This window comes from Cyprinus carpio, chromosome B1 (genome assembly GCF_018340385.1).
Source record: "Cyprinus carpio isolate SPL01 chromosome B1, ASM1834038v1, whole genome shotgun sequence".
Classification (NCBI taxonomy): Eukaryota; Metazoa; Chordata; class Actinopteri; order Cypriniformes; family Cyprinidae; genus Cyprinus; species Cyprinus carpio.
This window is the reverse complement of record NC_056597.1, coordinates 39,806,025-39,825,606: the sequence shown is the minus strand read 5'-3', so window position 1 is coordinate 39,825,606 and position 19,582 is coordinate 39,806,025. Positions and strand designations below refer to the sequence as shown.

General features: G+C 35.4%; 2 long non-coding RNA genes and 1 pseudogene across 2 annotated transcripts; all 3 read left to right on the top strand.

Annotated features, from left to right (window-relative positions):
• The first annotated feature begins 1,101 nt into the window (after window positions 1-1,101).
• LOC109060216 lies at window positions 1,102-11,052 on the top strand (annotated as a pseudogene).
• Window positions 2,686-3,416, top strand: LOC109075695. The gene is made up of 3 exons (XR_002015249.2): window positions 2,686-2,731; window positions 2,876-2,956; window positions 3,292-3,416. It is a non-coding gene; the product is annotated as an uncharacterized LOC109075695 (long non-coding RNA).
• A 311-nt stretch (window positions 11,053-11,363) lies between the features above and the next one.
• On the top strand, window positions 11,364-12,641 carry LOC109078214. The gene is made up of 3 exons (XR_002015721.2): window positions 11,364-11,443; window positions 11,549-11,608; window positions 11,942-12,641. It is a non-coding gene; the product is annotated as an uncharacterized LOC109078214 (long non-coding RNA).
• Window positions 12,642-19,582: the final 6,941 nt, after the last annotated feature.

Sequence of the window (19,582 nt, the reverse complement as noted above, 5' to 3'; positions counted from 1 at the left end):
TGTCATGAGTGTTGGGGAAACAGGTAAGAACATGATTTTATAATCACTCTGTAGACTGATTATCATCAAATATCTTGTGTTTGTGTGTGTGTGTGCGTGCTTGAGTATTTACTAGTTTAACCATAATATATTCTGTTTGGGAAGTTGATGTCATACCAGGCTTCTTCTCTACTCCTGGGGCCTCATTTATAAAGTGTGCGTATGCTCAGATTTGATCTAAGAGTGTGCATACGCTTAAATCCATGCCAGCGCTCACATTTGTAAAAACTGCCTTTGACGAGAAAAAGTTCTTAGCATCATGTCAGGGTCTGAGCAGACGTACACACTTTTTCTTGTCGGGGTACTGCGGGTTTTTGAAAATGTAAGCTGTTCTTGCAGCAAGCTGTTCTAGAATTGGGATGATGACTGGTGATCTTTGACATGTTAATGACATCAATTAGAAGTCGTTTACAAGCAGAGAGCTGAAATCATTAATTTGCGTGCTAGTTCAAGATCAGTTGCGATTCATAGATTTCACATCAGAAAGAGACGCGTACATGTGTTTTCTGTATGTACGTTCATTTTATGAATCACATGTATGCATATTTGAGAGATAATCGAAAGATCAAATTTAGGATGGTTTCTGTGCAATATTTTATAAATGAGGCTACTGGTTAGCAAGTTTCACCAGAAAAATGTCATGCAACTATACCTGCTTTTTTTCTGCTTTTGGGTGGTTGCATGAAAGTGGCTTGTTTTGTATGTAGGTTTAAGAGAACAATTGCAAATGTTGACCAGTGAACAGAACAGGATTGTGTGTGTATTTACTGTGTATAAGGCAGGTATATACGAATTAGAGCTGGTATTTGATTCTCGTTCTGTGTTTACTTGCGAGTCTCTTTGTTATAGATGGTGCTTGATTCACACTTTACAGAAAGAGAAAGATATCTTTAGTTCATACGTTCTTATCTACAGTATGTTAACCTCAACATTTTTTTTTAACCCATAGCAATGAGTCTGGTGAGGCATTGATTAAATTATATTTGGAAGACCTTTTCATGCACCAGCAACTGTAAAGTTTATAAGGCACTGTCCTATAAAATATTACAATGGGAGCTAAACAACAACAACAAAAAAATAAAAAATAAAATGCAAAATTATAAGGCACTGTGCATTTGTTGTAGGTGTTGCTGTGGTGATGTCAGTCAGAATGGCTCCTCCTCTTCCTCTGATCTTTCTGCTTGTGATTCACGGTGAGTTGCTGCAGCATTTCAGAAACAAAAGAGATTTGCATGCAGTTTTCCCACCAACTTACTTTTTGCACAAGCTGTTACTATTTTGTTTATATATGAATTCTATGTTTCAGGGGTTTCTAGTGCTGACTGGGGTGTGAGTTACAGTCATTCACACATCTGTGCACTAAAGAACTCATCAGTGATAATGAGCTGCACTTACACATACCCTACTGAATATCAGATCAAGAAAGTGTTCTGGACCAAAAACCCTGTAAAAGTTGGTGAAGAGTATCCAGATCTGTCTGAGGATCCTGAATACAGTCAGAGGCTTCAGTATCTGGAAGATAAACAGCAGAACTGCACCATCAGACTGAGTCATGTGACACAGAAGGATTCACACATGTACTATTTCAGATTCACTACAAATGTAACAAAAGGAAGATGGTTTGGTAAACCAGGAGTGTCTCTTACTGTCACAGGTGACTTGATGAGGTTTCACTCTTCTTCTGTACATTATGTTGAATAATAATCAGTGTATGACAGCAGCACTAGATATAATATGTGTGTTGTGTTCAGATCTTCAGGTGGAGTCTCCTGAGAGAGTGACAGAGGGTCATAATGTCAGTCTGACATGTAAAAGCAGCTGCGCTCTGACTGACAGAGCAACATTCATCTGGTACAGAAACTCACAGCCATTAACTGAGAGAAGAGACAGAAACAATCAACTCCCTGCTGCAGTCAGTCAGAAGAGAGGATGCAGGCAGATACAGCTGTGCTCTACAGGAACACACTTACATCTCTCCTGCTGTTCAGCTCAGTGTCACGTGTGAGTACAGTTTATTTATTAACTTGTTGAGTTTATGTTTGAAACTACACATTTTAGTTTTTGTCCTTTTTAGATGCACCAAAGAATGTCTCAGTGTTCATAAATGGATCTGGTGAAATATTGGAGGGAGATTCAGTGACTCTGATCTGCAGCAGTGATTCAAACCCACCTGCAGAAATCAGCTGGTTTAAGGAGGATCAAAGCTCCTCTGTTGGATCTGGACAGAGTTTCAGTGCTCTACAGAGTGGACGCTTCTACTGTGAGGCTCGCAATCAACACGGATCTCAGAGATCAGACGCTGTTACTGTCACTGTTAAAGGTAGAGCAGCTTATTTACTTACATTATTTCTTCTAAAGTGATGCAAAATAATCTGTTCCACATGTGTTATTCTTTTGTCTCCATTGTAGGACGTCTTGTGATATTGTACATATCCATTGGAGTGGTTTGTGGAGCAGCAGCTATGATCGCAATTGTGCTGATTTGGTAGGATGTGTGTAGTATTTGATCATAGACAGTACAATGTCTTTTTTTTTGGGGGGGGGGGGGTATCCAGTGTACAGGAAAGATTTGTTGACATACTGATTTGAAGACTGACACCTGATCAGAAATACTAAATTTTATTGAACATACTCAATATCTTTAAAGTTGAGCAGGAAGAAAAAGAGGAATGGAGTCACACAGGAGTCTCAGGTGAGAAAATGAGTTTGGTTATCAGTAGTGTACTGATCAGGTAAATTATTTGGTAACTCAAGCACTGAAAGCCTGGATGTAGTGATGTTCATAAACATCAGTATTTTTTTTTTATCGCTATTGTTCTTTTATTCCATGTCAAAGGTGAATCATTTCAGACGTCATGATGACAGATATAAAGCTTGTGATGTTGAGATGAATGAACCTGTTTATGAGAATGTAAGGGTAAGTTTTGCTGATTTACAAAATACTAAACTCTCCTCATGTTCAGCAAGAATGAATTAAATCCTCTTCACTGTCAGTGGCAATATTAAATATCTATTGACTCAATATATGGTAATTTTAAACAACAGAACAAGCATGAAAAGTTTTCAGATATGAGCATCATTATCTAATGGGACAGGGCTTAACAATGATTGGTCAACACACTGGTTTGCAGATGACAAAAAGAATATAATTTACTGTTGATAATTAAATAAAGACATTTTATAACTAATTGATTCCATAAAAAAATTAAGAGTATTATTTATTAATGTTTTTATTAACCTGTCTTCTTTCAGCTCGATATGAAGAGACCATAGTGTTTGGGAAACCTGGTGAAACATTTTATAGCATTTTTGTATCTCTTATGTGTGGAGCGAAAATGTATGTGGAGTGGGGCCCTGAAAAGTTCAAAGTTTATATACATGTCTATATAATCAAATGTGTTATTGAAAGTCTGTCTTTTTTTTTTTTTTTTTTACAGTTTGTATTTTATATTTAGTTTGCTTCATTTAAATGTTTTCAGATGCTTCTTTTTTACCTTATTGACTACATTGTTTGTGTTTTAAAGGCAGAAAATAAAGATCTGCTCTGAAAGATCTGACTGTAGTAGTTTGCAATCTTCTGTCATTCAATACCTCAGTATAACAGCATAAATAGCAATACATTAAGAGATTGTTAGAAGTGGATACATTGTGTATCCACAAGGAGCAGACAGAGGGAAAGGGGTTCAAAAGCCAAAATAAATCATACCCTAAAGGGGCAAAACCCCTGCATATGTTGATATTCGACTACGCCACCCTGGGAATTTCACTCAGAGAATATGACCAGTGCACAGGTTACCTACTAAAGACTAGGAGAATGGAGACACAGTCATTTGATACAAAAGTATCAAAGTTTATGATGTTTTATTAAAATTAAATCTGAGGCACCTGCATAGGGACAAGCCCCAATCATTCAAATATGTTAAAATAACAGAAGCTGTGGCCTCTCTCTAGAAGTGTCCAGGCAAAAGATAGACACGTTCCCCTCACATGCACTGCACGCTCACAGCACACGGGCCCCAGTGAAGTGATCAGTCACGGCACACGGTGGAAACACCACCAAAGAAGAGAAGGGAACAGTCAGTTTCCTATGCAAGAAGGCTGCAGCTCCTAGAAACAAACAAACAAACTCTCCACTCCACACACAAAAGAAAAAGAAAAATTATTAATTATATTAACAGACAAGTGGTTGTCAATTATTCATCCACAGCCGGCCCTTGGTAGAAAAACCCTTACTGGCCCTGTTCAATAAAACTACTAACAAGAAAAAAATGACACAAACAACCAAATAGGCTCAAATAAACAAATTTGTTATACACATACAGGAAATCAAACCAATTAACTTCAATTAAGGAATGCACAAAATAAATCATGTTTCAAAAAGAGAAAAAAAAAACAAATGTATTGTTACACACAATTCACAAATCAACAATCAAATCCAAATTAAATAAATCAGGATTTAAACAAAGATTCGTGACCACACAGTCAAAAACACAAAATGATGCAAAGAAATGAAAACAAACCAAAAACAAACAAACAAACAAACAGTGTAAAGTAGCGAGTATGTGAGTCTCAAAACAAACCATTGACAAAACAGCGGTGACCTCGCTGCACTGAGTGCGATCCTCCCACCGTCGAGAGAGAGAGAGAGAGAGAGAGAGAGAGAGAGAGACGTCCCTTTAATAGTTCACAGCAGTCATTCATACATCACGAACTACAAAACAATACACGAGAGTTACCATCTGACCAGTTGCTATATTTTAAAATGTCAACCACAATCCATTAAAACCCGTCATACACGCACCTGAAGGGCACAGACACCCGCACAGCAACCAACAAACGGGAAGATCCCGAAATCACGTCTGTGACGAAGACTAGATTCCAGCATCAAACCGTTTAGTCACTACATACACGCTGGAGATCGCGCTCAGTCTACCATCAACCCACTTACCTCGAAACGGTCGCAGCAACACACCACGACACGCAGCACCAGGACAAGGCACGCGAATTATTTTGGGAATGCACCCCTGGTTTGTCTGCCTGAAGATGCCATAGTTGCGTGTTCTTTGCACCCCCTGCTGGTGACATTATTCCAAAGCAGCATAATTTACTTTCTTTCTAAAATACAATTGTTTCTGTGATGCGTGAGACCTAATATTGTATTAGTATGGGCAACTGTAAATGTCAGCACCACTCTTGCATATTAACTTCTATATAATCTGCAAAATTTCAGAACTGTGTGTTAAATGATATTATGTACTGCTCTGTTATTAAATTGTCTTATATTATTCACCTTTTTGACCAGCAGATGTCCTCAAACTGCGCTGTTCAAAAAAGTGAATCATTTTGAAAACAAATTGATTTGAATGTGCAGAATTGTTTTCACATCACTACTGTTATCATAATAAATTAATAAAACCAAACAAATCAAGACTGAAGGGGGCCTTTCTAAATATTTCACTTTTCTTCAACAAAAACAAAGGAGGAGTGAAGATCCTTTTATTATTATTATTATTATTTTTTTATCCATACCTGACCACTTTTATCTAGTTTGAACCTGACCATTTCTGTAATCTACAGTACGCATTATTCACTCCTCTCCAGTCACCTGTGAGCAGAATAGAATTAATGAGAAAAACACAAGAGCTTGAACGGAGAGTTGTGTCATAACCACATTATTTATATGTGAGCTTATGGAAGTATGGGCTAATAAAATATATTTGAACCTAATGAGGATTTGTATACTGTAATACTGTAGTACACATAGCAAGGGATTTTTTTTTTAAATTATATAATAAATGAAAAGAAAACAGATAGAATAGAAAAAGAATAGAGCAAGCTTGTTATAGGGGCCTTTTTTTTGCTTTTGTTAATAGTATAATAAATAAAAAGAAAACAAATCAAATACAAAAAGATTAGAAAGATAGTGTTATATTAAATTAATATAGTTCAAATAAAAAAAAGAAAAAAATGAATATAAAAAGAATAGAATTAGAGTAGAGTACAGTATTAGAATAGAGAGTGCTAGAGTTATAAGGCCCACTGTAAAACCTGACAACACAGTCCACAGTAACTCAAAACCGTTTGAGTAAACAGATTGCCTTTACTTAAACCATGTAAGTTTTAAAACTTTGCAATTATGTAATCAAGTGATAAATTAAGTGCTGATTGAGCTTTAGTGATGAACAGCTGCTGTTAACAAACAGCATCACAGCTCCACTTATTAATAACCAGACTGACTTTATTTCTGTCAGACGTCTACAGAAGATCTTATTGAGAATTAACTAAGATTTAGATTTTTGATTTATTGTTTCATTTGAAGTAACCATGTTAGAGATCAGTGTTTTGCTTTAGTTGGCTCTTGACCCTTGATTTCTGTCTTAGATTATTATTTTTTTGGATGTTGTACCCATGTGTTTTTAAAACATGTTTGTTATAACTCAAAAAAACCAAATAATGGTGATGATAATCATCAATTATGGAGCTGTTCAGAGATCAAAATCTTACTAAATAGGTGTTCTATAGTTAGCTCAGATAATTACAATGAAAGCCATTCAAAAAGTCAGTGGTTCTTTCATAATCAGTTAATATAAAGGACTTTCCAAACAGTTGATCTTCTATGGCGTCAATTAGTCACACACAGACATCAATAATCAGAATATGAACCTCAACAATGGTTACGAAAAAAAAAAAACATGCTGCAATGCATGCTGGGTACTATTGTTGTACAAAACTCATCCATGGCTTCCAGCATGCTCTGCTGCATTGTTTTTTTTTTATGGTCACCATTGTTGAGGTTCATATGTGATTATTGATGTCTGTGTGTGACTAAGTGACACCACAGAAAACCAAACTGTTTGGAAGTTCTTTATTAATATAATAAAGTATATTAATATATAATATTATCACAGAACCACTGGCTCTTAGAATCACTTTTAATGTAATCAATCCAACAACAGAATTACACAACACCTATTTCATCAGAGATTAGACTCCAAACAGTTCAATAATCAATGATTATCATCACCAATACACAGTATAACAACCAAGTACAGATTAGATAAAAAAAAATGCTAACCTGAATGCACTGCAAGTTGCTTTGGATAAAAGCAGCTTCGGAGAGTGTGAGTGTGTGTATAACACCTGATGATATTTTCTCTGGGCTTTTGAGTTACAACAAATGGTTACAACAGCCAAAGAAAAAACTAAGACAGAAATCAAGGGTCAAGAGCCCAACTAAAGCAAACACTGATCTCTAACATGGTTACTTTAAATGACACAAAAGCATCTAAACCTTAGTTAATTCTCAATCCAGATCTTCTGTAGACGTCTGACAGAAATAAAGTCAGTCTGGTTATTAATAAGTGGAGCTGGTGATGCTGTTTGTGGGGTTGTTTATCAGGTCTTTGAGAGATTTAATGTATTTTATTTCGGTTTATTTTATCTAAGGATGTGTCTCTGGAGTCAGTTTTGTAGTTCTTGTGTTTCTCCATTTTCTTCAGTAATTCTGTTTGTTAACAGCAGCTGTTCATCACTAATTCCACATTATCACTCAATTAATACTTAATTATTTAATTTTCAGAGTACTCACAACTAATAGAACTAAACTGAATTAAGTTCAGAGTACTCACAACTATTAGTTTTAAAACTTAAATGGTTTAAGGCAATTCGGTTTCCTCAAACGGTTTGAGTTAACATAACTTGTCAGGTTTTAGTGAGGGCTGTGTCTGAAGTCAGTTGTAGTTCCTTTCTCCTCTTTTCTTCAGTAATTCTGTTTGTTAACAGCAGTGTTCATCACTAATGCTCAATTATCACTCAATTAATCACTTAATTACTTAATTGCAATGTATATCTTCTTTCAGTGAACTCAACTGAATTAAGTTCAGAGTACTCGTAACTGTTAAGTTTTAAAACTTAAATGGTTTAAGACGTGATTTGGACTCAAAAAAATACAGTAAAACTAACATTTAATAACCTTAAATATACAATTTTACTCAAGTTATAAGGCCAAATAAAGAAAAAAGAGAATTAAAAAATATTAGAATAGAGAGTTCTAGAGTTAAAAGATCAAATAAAGATGGAAGAAAATTTAAAAATAAGTATAGGCCTACTTGTTTTTTATTATAGCCTGTGATAATTAATACATTACAAAAACAATTTACCTTACAAAAAACTAATCCCACTCCACTATTATGTCTCCTACTATCATAGATTGGATTACAGTGTCACGAGCCTCCGTGCTGAACATTAATGTAAAGGAAGGAAGTTGCTTGTCAGATTTTCCCAAAAAACAAACATTTTAAAAAAAAAAAAAAAAAAAAAAAAAAAAACATGCCATGATTTTCACTCAACTTAACAAAAAAACTAAAAACTAAAAAAAGGAGAAGCCCAAAGTCATGTTTTCATGAAAATAATTGCACACCATAGAATGTTCTTCAGCCAATCAGATTCAAGCATTCAACAGCCCCGTAGTATACATGTAAATGAATGTTACGTCATGGTTTTGATTATGTACACTTTATCAATAAATCTGATTCACTGACCAGTCAAACTGTGATTGACTGACAAATAAAAATTTTGACAGAATTGTTTGTTACTTCATTTGTTCCTCTGCTTGTGTGGGCAGGAGTCAAGAAAGAGGAAGAAACATTTGAGCAATCATTTTAAAATAAACAATGTAAAGCATGAGAAATGCATCAGTTGAATGCCTGCTGGAGATCAGACACACCGCAACACGGTAAGAGATACTCCGCTTAATATGTGAATATAGTCTGATTAATACTGTTGTGGAGACCAATAAGAAATATTTTCAAAGTTCAACAAATAGATGGTGCTTTATGTTTTTGAGGCTAACAATTGTGTTTCTCATAATGTGTGTGTGTTATTTTGTAGAGATATCAGTCAGAATGGCTTCTCCTCTTTCTCTGGTGTTTCTGCTCGTGATTCACAGTGAGTTGCTCCTGTTGGAGAATTAATAAACAGTATGTTGATGCTAATGAAATAAACTTTCTTTGTGACTTTCTTTAATTGGGGGCCTTCAAATCTTTGGAGTTTTTTGTTTGTTTGTTTGTTTGTTTGTTTGTATTAACCAAAAATACAATATCATGCAAACTTTAGTCAGAGCTGAATGAAAAAAACAAACAAAAAAAAAAAAAAAAAACCGCAGTTGACCTACAAGTGTCTCTTACAATGTTAAATTAAAATGATTGTAGTTTATGACTGCATAAAGTTTTGAGACAACATGAGGAACATATGAGGAAATCATTTTGGGTGAACAATCCCTTTAATGTGTGTTTCAGGGGTTTCTAGTGCTGGTTGGGGTGTGAGTTACAGTCACTCACAGATCTGTGCACTAAAGGACTCATCAGTGATAATGAGCTGCACTTATACATACCCTACTGAACATCAGATCATGGACATTTTCTGGACCAAAACGCTTGAATATGAATATGACTTTGAATATGAAAAACTCATGTGAAGCTAAAAGTGTGTCCAGATCCTGAATACTATCAGAGACTTCAGTATCTGGGAGATAAACAGCAGAACTGCACCATCAGACTGAGTCATGTGACACAGAAGGATTCACACATGTACTATTTCAGATTCATCACTGATAAACCTGGTGGAAAGTGGACTGGTGCTCCAGGAGTGAATCTTACTGTCACAGGTGACTTTGATGAGGTTTCACTCTTTTCTTCTGTGCATTATGCTGAATAATAATCAGTGTATGACAGCAGCACTAGATATAATGTGTGTGTTGTGTTCAGATCTTCAGGTGGAGTCTCCTGAGACAGTGACAGAGGAAGATTCAGTCCGTCTGACATGTAAAAGCAGCTGCGCTGCGCTTTTGACTGACAGAGCAACATTCATCTGGTACAGAAACTCACAGCCATTAACTGAGAGAAGAGACAGAAACAATCAACTCCTGCTGCAGTCAGTCAGAAGAGAGGATGCAGGCAGATACAGCTGTGCTCTACAGGAACACACTTACATCTCTCCTGCTGTTCAGCTCAGTGTCACGTGTGAGTATATATTAATTAGTTATTTTTAATAACTTGTTGAGTTTATGTTTGGTGCTACACTTCTCATTTTTGTCTTCTTTAGACCCACCAAAGAGTGTCTCAGTGTCCATCAGTTCATCTGGTGAAATAGTGGAGGGAGATTCAGTGACTCTGAGCTGCAGCAGTGATTCAAACCCACCTGCAGAAATCAGCTGGTTTAAAAAAGGAAAAGGAGGGACATTTGTAGGATCTGGAAGAATCTACAGCATCTCAAAGATCAGCTCTGATCACAGTGGAGAATACAAGTGCAAGTCCAGAAATAAACATGGAGAGAAAGTCTCTGACGCTGTGACTTTAAATGTCATGTGTGAGTACATTATAAAATGTATGATATTGAAGTATATCTTACTATCTGTATTATGATAAATTTCAGATCACATACTGACCAAATATGACCAAAAGGTCTCGTCAATACACTTTTTTTTCTTCCCCTTTTATTTTATTTTTATTTTTTTATTAGACCCACCTAAAAGCATCTCAGTGTCCAACTCAGTCCATCTGGGTAATAGTGGAGGGAGATTCAGTGACTCTGATCTGCAGCAGTGACTCAAACCCCACCTGCGTGTCCATCATTTCATCTTGCTGAAATAGTTGGGGGGAGGGAGATTCAGTGACTCTGATCTGCAGCAGTGATTCAAACCCTCTTGCTCTGAACTTCAGCTGGTTTAAGGAGGATCAAAGCTCCTCTGTTGGATCTGGACAGAGTTTCAGTGCACTACAGAGTGGACGCTTCTACTGTGAGGCTCACAATCAACATGGATCTCAGAGATCAGACGCTGTTACTGTCACTGTTAAAGGTGAAGCTTTTATTAACGCACTCCTGTATCTTCACATCATTCATCAGTTTGTTAATTATGATGATCTTCCTCTTTCAGTTCATCATGTGGCTGGTAAGAGTCTAGTGTTTGTGGTCACAGTGGCATCTGGAGGAGTATTCATCATCATCATCATTATACTATTTACAATGTAAATAAAATAATGAGTATATAAACATCATTTACTTTCAAACTAATGCAGAAGGATATTTGATTAACAGAAATATATATATGAATCAATGAAATTTACTGTTTGTTTCCTTTTTGACAGTCAGAGGAAAAGGATGAACAGAAGAACACACACACACAAAAATAAACACAAATAATAAATTCACCACAAACACACACACACAAAAACAAAAAAAAAAACACACACACACAAAATCAATATAAATGATAATTTTTTCTTTAAATGTATAAAGATATGCATATATTCTCCCTCTTTGCCTGTAGAACAATGATCCCAGTGCAAGCACATATATGACTCTAGATCTCAAGTCCAGTTCTTCTGATGTGTACAACACACTCACAGTAAGTGAAGTCTCAAAAACTACAGTACAAACGTGCATGTGCAAAAGAATTTGTGCATTAAAAAGTTATTTAATCTATCAAATAATCAATGTGAATTTCACATAGTCTGTCCATCCCAGACCCGCTGTTCATCAGTCGAGCTCTTCTGAATATAGAAATCAGTCAGTAAGTATAAGATCCAGAGGTCTTCTCTATATATCCTCAGTAGTCAATAGATATAAGAGCGTTTTGAAATGAAAATGGTGTTTATACGTTTATCTGTATCATTGTAGACGTAGTCTGAGGCTGTCAACACTGGACATGAGATAGCAATTTGTACTTATTTATTTAAATATGCTATTATTATTATTATTTTTCAGTGTTGGGTAATCATTGGAATCACGTTTGATAAATGTGGAGTGCTGTAGAGCTGGGGAGAACACTAATGTTAGGATGGAATTAACTCAGAAGACGATACATGCGGTTCCTTGTTCTGACTCTTGTTCATTTATTCAACAGGTTTGCAGCAACAACCAAAACATCCTGTTTTAACTGAATTAGTTACACATAACACTGACAGGCATTTCACATAGTTCATGCATACCATAAATGCTATAATACTCTCCGACTGTCATTACAAACACAGGCATCATTTTGATGATTTCGATTAGTGACGTATGTTGAGACACTGTCAGTGGGCTCTGATTCATTGCAGAGGTTGGGATTCTGGATGGGGTTATTTCCTGTGCTACCCACCTCTACTGCCCACTAGATCCTGTCAGTTCTCTTTTTGACAATAAACTGAAGTTCAAAAAAAATCTCTCAAGGGTGTTGAAGAATAAGCTGTCTGTCTGTGGTCAAAGTGATGAAATATAATCTTACACAATATATGTTTCAAATTCTTCTGAAAATGTTTCCAGGAAGAAACGATGGCCACTATAAAAAAACAAAAACCAAAAAAAAAAAAAAAACTTTATTTTTGTTTAATTTATACCTGAACATCTCTTCAATGCAAAAACAAGTGAAATTGTGAAAACGCCCTACTAGGCTGTATGTCAATAAATCTCTGATTCACTGATCAATCAATGTGATGGACAGATTTCTTTATTTTTTAAGCATTTTGGCATTTATAAATAAATGCCATTAGATCATGGTATGTTGTCTATAGTTGCTTATGTGGGCAGCACCCACGAAAGAGGAAGAAACATTTCTGTCTGCATGGGCATTTTAAAATAAACTGTGTTAATCAGTTTAACGCCTGCTGGACATCAGACTCACCAGAACACGTTAAGAGTTAATGTGTAAATATTAATATGTGAATAATATATGGTTAATATTTCATTTTCCATTTCAGACACTTTATTTATTCCATAAGAGCCACAAAGTCATGTGGAATAACATAAACAATATACAGAAGGAACATCACATACTGCATGCAATGTGCATTTTAAATATAATCTGCTTTAGGCAGATACCTAAAAAAAAAAAAAAAAAAAAAAAAAAAACATGAATTTAGTTTAATTAATATTGTTGTACAGCCCACAGACTAAATGGGAAATATTCTCATTGAAACCTGATTTATGGAGATGTTTTTGAAGCTAAAGATTGTGTTTTTCTCATGATGTGCGTGGTCTCGTAGTGATGTCAGTCAGAATGGCTCCTCCTCTTGCTCTGGTGTTTCTGCTCATGATTCACGGTGAGTCATTGGCTAATTAACAAACATTATAGTCGCTTATTAAATAAACCTGCTCTTTGTTACTTTCTTTAGCTGGTGATCTGCAAATCATTGTTGAATGATTTTCTGCAAATCATTTTTGAATGATTGTTGAATTCTTACTGACCAGTATTAACCTTTAGTAAAATAAAAATGTAGTTGTTAGTTTAGCTTTCTACAAATATTGAACTAGTTGGACAACTTTTTTTTCAAAGAAACATGCACTCCCATCATAGAAATGCATTTGAGTCCAATATTGTTCTAATACAACATAGTAATTTTGTACTCTTTTAATTAACACATGTGTTGCTTTTAAGGAGAAGCAGGGTGAAAAAGAGAAAAGACAAACTTGAAACTCAGGTGAGCAAAATGACGTGCAAGCGAAAGCCAATGCCCATATCAAACATCGCCTCCTCATGTGATTTCCATCCCTCGTACCTGGAAACCCGGAAGTATGTTTGAAGCAATTTATGGAAGTTAATGGGATCTAAATAAAATAATATTGTCCTTCATTTTACTAATACCGCGTTTTTCTTATTTTTACAAGGATGTCTAGGCTAAAATGGCACAACTTAAATCTAATATATATATTTAATATGTCTAATATAATGGAGCTGATTTCAGTCATCATAACAGCTCTAAAACGCTTTTTATGTTGATTAAAGTAGGCTAATTGTCAATTAAAACTTTTAAACCTTACACTTGTTCATTTATGCAATGAGATAAATTCACATTTATTAAAAAACGATTTTGACCTTATCTAAGGCAAAATTTAAATGCATCAAATTTAAAGGGGACAATTAGATTTTGGTATTGTAAAAGTATGCAAAATTATTGTAAAAGTTGTATAATTGTCATTTAATTTTCTAAAGCTTTATTCCACTTATCATAAAGTGTTAACATTTGAATGATAGAATCAACAGTTCCCCATACATGCAGTAGGCTACACATACTTAGGCTGAATAAAGATTGCATTGATAGATTATATAAGTAACATGACATTGACCTTCAGGCCTTGTTCATCACAACTTGATATGAAAAAACATGTCCAGGTCCTCCACATACTTAAAAGATGAATGAAAAAGGCATCCATTGTTTCATTGGGTATTTTTTATATTTATTATTTTACAAAAATAATTACATGTACAATTTTACAAAAAAATAAATAATAATAATAATAATAATATACACCACCAGTTTTTGAACAGTAAGATTTTTATTATTTTTTTTTAAGTCTCTTCTGCTCACCAAGCCAGCATTTATTTGATCCAAAACACAGCAAAAACAGTAATGTGAAATATTTTTACAATTTAAAAGAACTGCTTTCTATTTGAATGTATTTTTAAAAATGCAGTTTATTCCTGTGATCAAAGCTGAATTGTCTGCATCATTACTCCAGTCTTCAGTGTATTAACATAATAATAATAAAATGTTTTTTTGAGCATCAAATCAGCTTATTAGAATGAAGGATCATGTGACTGAGTAAGTCACCTTTGAAAATCACAGGAATAGATTTCATTTTAATAGAAATATAGAAAATTGTTATTTTAAATAGCAAAATATATTACAAAAGCAAAATATTATACAAATATTTTAAAATTGGACTGTTTTTGCTGTACTTCAGATTAGATAAATGCAGGCTTGATGAGCAGAAGATATTTCTTTAAAAACATTAAAAAATCTCACTGTTCAAGAAAAAAACTTCTTTGACTGGTTGTGTTTAACAAAGGTATGCTCCAAATATTTAAAGTCTGAGCAGCTGGAATGAGCAGCTGAATGATCAGATAAACAGTTCTTGACATGCAGTACACACACATACATACATAGACTACACAGAGAGATTCCTTGCTTCAATATATCCTCCGATTCTCCTCCAGGTAGTCTTTGATGGCATTCTGTTGATTTTTACTGTCCATCTGGAGAAGCGCGGCAGGCCCTGTCACCTCCCACAGAATAACCCACGATGACTCTGTACCACGCTGGACCAATGTCCACTTACAAACTTCCACTTTATGTTCTCTTGGTGCTCCTCTTAAAAATAGAGAATACATACGTGTTGGGGTATATGTGTCCACTAAAAATTGATTTACCTCATCATTCTACATAAACATTTTTGATTTTAAACCACAAAAATCAATCAGTATCTAAAGAAATGCTCTCACCATACCTCCATGCACCACTGCATGGCTTATGTGGTCCTTCAAGTGAACTGTAAAAAGTAATTTTCTTTACTGGTGAAACTGCAGCAGGGACCCCTTAACCTGGGAGAACTGCTCTGCATCAGGCTTGGACTGAAAATGTGTAGAATGTCTGTAAAACATGACAAACAAAACATTAGGTGATCTTTCTTTGTTAATATAGAAGAATACAAAGATAATTTGTGACATACACAGAGTTATCCAGCAAGACATAATGAAATGATGCGTTGCCCAACCAAGTTACTGTGCATGGGTACTGTGGATCAGAGTATATCATTAAAGATATCTTGTGTGTGTGTGTGTGTGTGTGTGTGTTTGTTTGTGTGTGTGTGTGTGTGTGTGTGTTTGTTTGTGTGCAGGTAAGTACATATGTGTGGGAGAGGGATGAAGTGTGTGTGTCTGAGAGTGGGAGATGAGTGTTATGTGTGGGGGGGAAGGGTATAAAAAAGTATTGCACATTGATTCATAATTTATTTTATGTTGTAAGACTTGTGCCTTTATCTATCTATATCTATCTGTCTCTCTATCTATCTACACATGTATGTATGTTATTAATTATTTAATTTATTTTTTGTGTTTTTTTTTTTTTTTTTTTTGTGTGTGTGTGTGTGTGTGTGTGTGTGTGTCATGATAATGATGCATGCCACTAATACATACATACGCCCACATACATGTGGATAGATAGACCCTCCAACATAAAAACACTATCTCTTGCTTTCTCAGTATTCCCAGAACCCCATTGCTTTCTCAACACACACACACACATAATACACATACACACATATATATAAGTATATTTGTTGCTAGCAATAACGTGCCTGTGTGAAGTTGAAATTAAACATACTTACTGGTTGTTTATGCACATGCACACAAATGGACACTGCGTTCTTAAAGTTGTCAACGATTTGGTAAAGACGCAAAGATACTTTTTTTTTTTACTTACGGCAACCACTGCAAAACCGCAGCTTCTTTTTTAGCGGTTGGCAAACAATACAAATTATCTTCTTTTCGATGCTTCTTCCTGTTTCAAAATGAATGAGAATGTGACGTATTTTGACATGGCGTGGTCTGTGATCGCCACACTTGGATGTGGGCCGGGTTGGATGTCCACCGGAGGCTGCATGCAGCGACAGCCTCAAAATAGGGCGGAACTCCAAAATTGGGCAGAACCCAAAATGGGGTGGGGTCTCCTCAAGAAAGACTTTCCCCATTGGCTCTGGCTCCAGCCAATTGTTATTGACTTACATATCTAAAATAAAATTTTATAAATTAAACATTGTTTCTAGTTCATTTTATTTTCATAAAATAAAATATGCTATATAAATAAATATTCTGTGAGAGCAACCCCAAAGCTTGTGGCCAGTGATGTTAGGATCTGGAGTTTGAACCTCTGCTTAATGATGTCTCTTGGGAATCACCCACAGGGTCTCCTGGCGAGCCGGCCCCAGCTTAGCTCTAACGCTTTTTTCTTAAATAACTTGGGGGCATCCTGGGGTTCGAAATTTGCAGGGTAGATTAATTATCAAAGATTAATAGATACTGTAACAAATATATTGTTCATTGTTAGTTCATGTTAATTAATACATTAACTATTGTTTACTGTAATGGCACCTTATTGTAAAGTGTTGCCTCTTAAATTTACCTTCATGTGACTTCATATGACTTTTTAGGACACTGTCAGTGAGAAGAAATTCAGAGAAGAGACCACAACTTCATGTGGCTAGATAGTCTCTTTAACTCCTTAACATGTGGAAAGTGAGTACTGTAAAAAGCATCTGAGTGTCTGTCTCTTTTTCACTCTCTGTCTGTCTCTCCTCAACCATCTGTTTTTGTTTTTCTCTGATAGACTGTATCAGGAGGCTCTGCTAGGCTCACTCAGCCTCTCTTCTTCCTCAGGACACTGAAGAGAAGAACCAGCTGTCTCTCAGCCATCCCAAGTGAACTTTTTACCGGTAAAAGGATCGAGAGCATCCTGGACCAGCCGGATCACAGTCCGGTATGAGAACTGCCCAGTGCAGCTGACCACAAAGCACTGCAGAGGGTGGTGGAAACCCGCCTAACGCATTACAGGGACAATTACTTCCTGCCATATTGGAGGACATCCAGAGGAAACGCTTGCCCATGCTGAGCCTACAGCATCTCCCAAGGACTCCCTCTCTCTACCCCTGACCTCATGGACTGTTTAACTCTCCCTTGACATTCCTCCTCGAGAGGTGCCTTCCAGGAGCCTCGGGACAATGACCAGCAGATCCAGGAACAGCTTTTTCCCTACAGCTGTCTCCCCTTACTGAACTCCTGTCCTCTTGACCCCCCCCCTCCAACACCCCCCCCCACACACACACACACACACACACACACACAGACTCCTCCCTCCTCATCACTAAGACATCTGATTTTACAAAAACAAGCAAAAACAGTAAACTTGTTATTACTTGAATCCTTACTGTCTGTTCATCCAGAACGCTGAATGATCCATTTGCACACTGAAATATTTTCTATGCACTTTTTTACTCTCCATTGCACTAGTGTAAATGATGTTCATATGTTCATAGTTTCTGCTTATAGTGTACATACACATACACTATATAATCCATCTGTATAGTCTGTTCATATACAACACCTATCTGTATATCATGCTGATAGTATTTAAAATCTGTAAATTATGTCCATAATACTGCCTTATTTGTAGATTTTATTGTACATTTGTAACATATTGTAGACACTGTATATCCTGTTCTTACTAAGCTTACTGCACTTCTAGCTAGATGCTTACTTGCATTAAGTTGCCTTGTACCTTATAATGTACAATGACAACAAAAGCTTGAATCTAATCTAATCTTAAAAAAATTAAATAAAATTGCCCTCAACTTGACAAACTTTTTATTAATTTAGTTGATGTTAATGCTGGTTATAAAATTAAATACTTTACAGAAAAAGCAAATAACACTTTTTCTAATAATTCCATCCTATAATATATTTAAAATACATTTAAAAATCTTTTCCCTTTTATGGCTCTTTTCTGCCTTTCTTCAAAAATGATTTAATATTGCTTTTTAATATCGTTTGTTCTTTTATGTAAATTAGGTGTCGTGAACTGGAGTGGCATTTTCTCGCACAATACAACCTGGTTCCAGGGTTGCAACTTTTACTTATTGCAAATAGTGACAAGTATCTGCACCCTCAGTATTGTAGTACATATTATAAAACAGTATGCAACAAATAAACTCTATTGAGTGTAAATTATAATTTTAATTCAAATTATTAGTATGGATTGCCAAACTTCTATTGGGACAATAAAGCCTCCATCACAACTTTTTGATTATTTCCTATCATTTCATTGAAAATACATGCTTTTCTGATGTGATCTGAAATTCTGAAGAAGGAGAAAAAAAACTTAAGTCAAAAGGAACACTCGAACCCGGGTCGATTGCATCAAATTGTAATCAACACACGTTTTACTAGCTAAAACCCACTAGAGCTGATTTGACTGATTTTCATCTGTTTTACCTTTGAATAGCTCAGTAAGACATATATATATGAGGTGTCACTAAAGTGTAATATTACAATACACACAGTGAAGTAAAGTGCAACAGAATGTTAATATATATTGTAAATAAAATACTATTACAGATATTACAGAATAAACTCCTGTAATTCCAGAGATAATTTTACCTCAGATGAAACATGGTTAAAATAATGGATATGTGCTCTTTGCTGTATTATATTTTACTGTTGTTTTTTCCTGTCTTTTTTTACACCTTAATGTTCTTTTTTAATACTTTTAACATTTTATTAGAGTATTTCTCTTTAAGTACGCTACATGCACGTGTCGCCCTGCCCCATACCTACTCTGATTGGTTTGACTGTCTTTCATAGACATACATGATAGGAAATGTGTGTGTAGTTGGTGTAGGGCAGAGTATGTTGTTTAAAAAGTTTCAAAAACGCTGTGCAGTTTTACAAAGCCTTCATAATAATGTGCACAGAAGAAGAAGAAGAAAAAAAAACATTAGCCTGTAATTCGCCAGTGTCCCTGAAATTATTGTTTTGCTAAATTAAGCTTGATCTTTAGGCTAATGAGGACGAACAACCTTTTTACAACTACATTTAGTAAATTAATTGGGCTGTATTATCCACAGTGGCAGGATCAGGTCTTCAGATAGAAGAATGAATTATGAATTAAATAATTTTTTAATATTGTGATTATTTCCATATCATCAGAGTATGAGAAAGGAAATGAAAAGAATG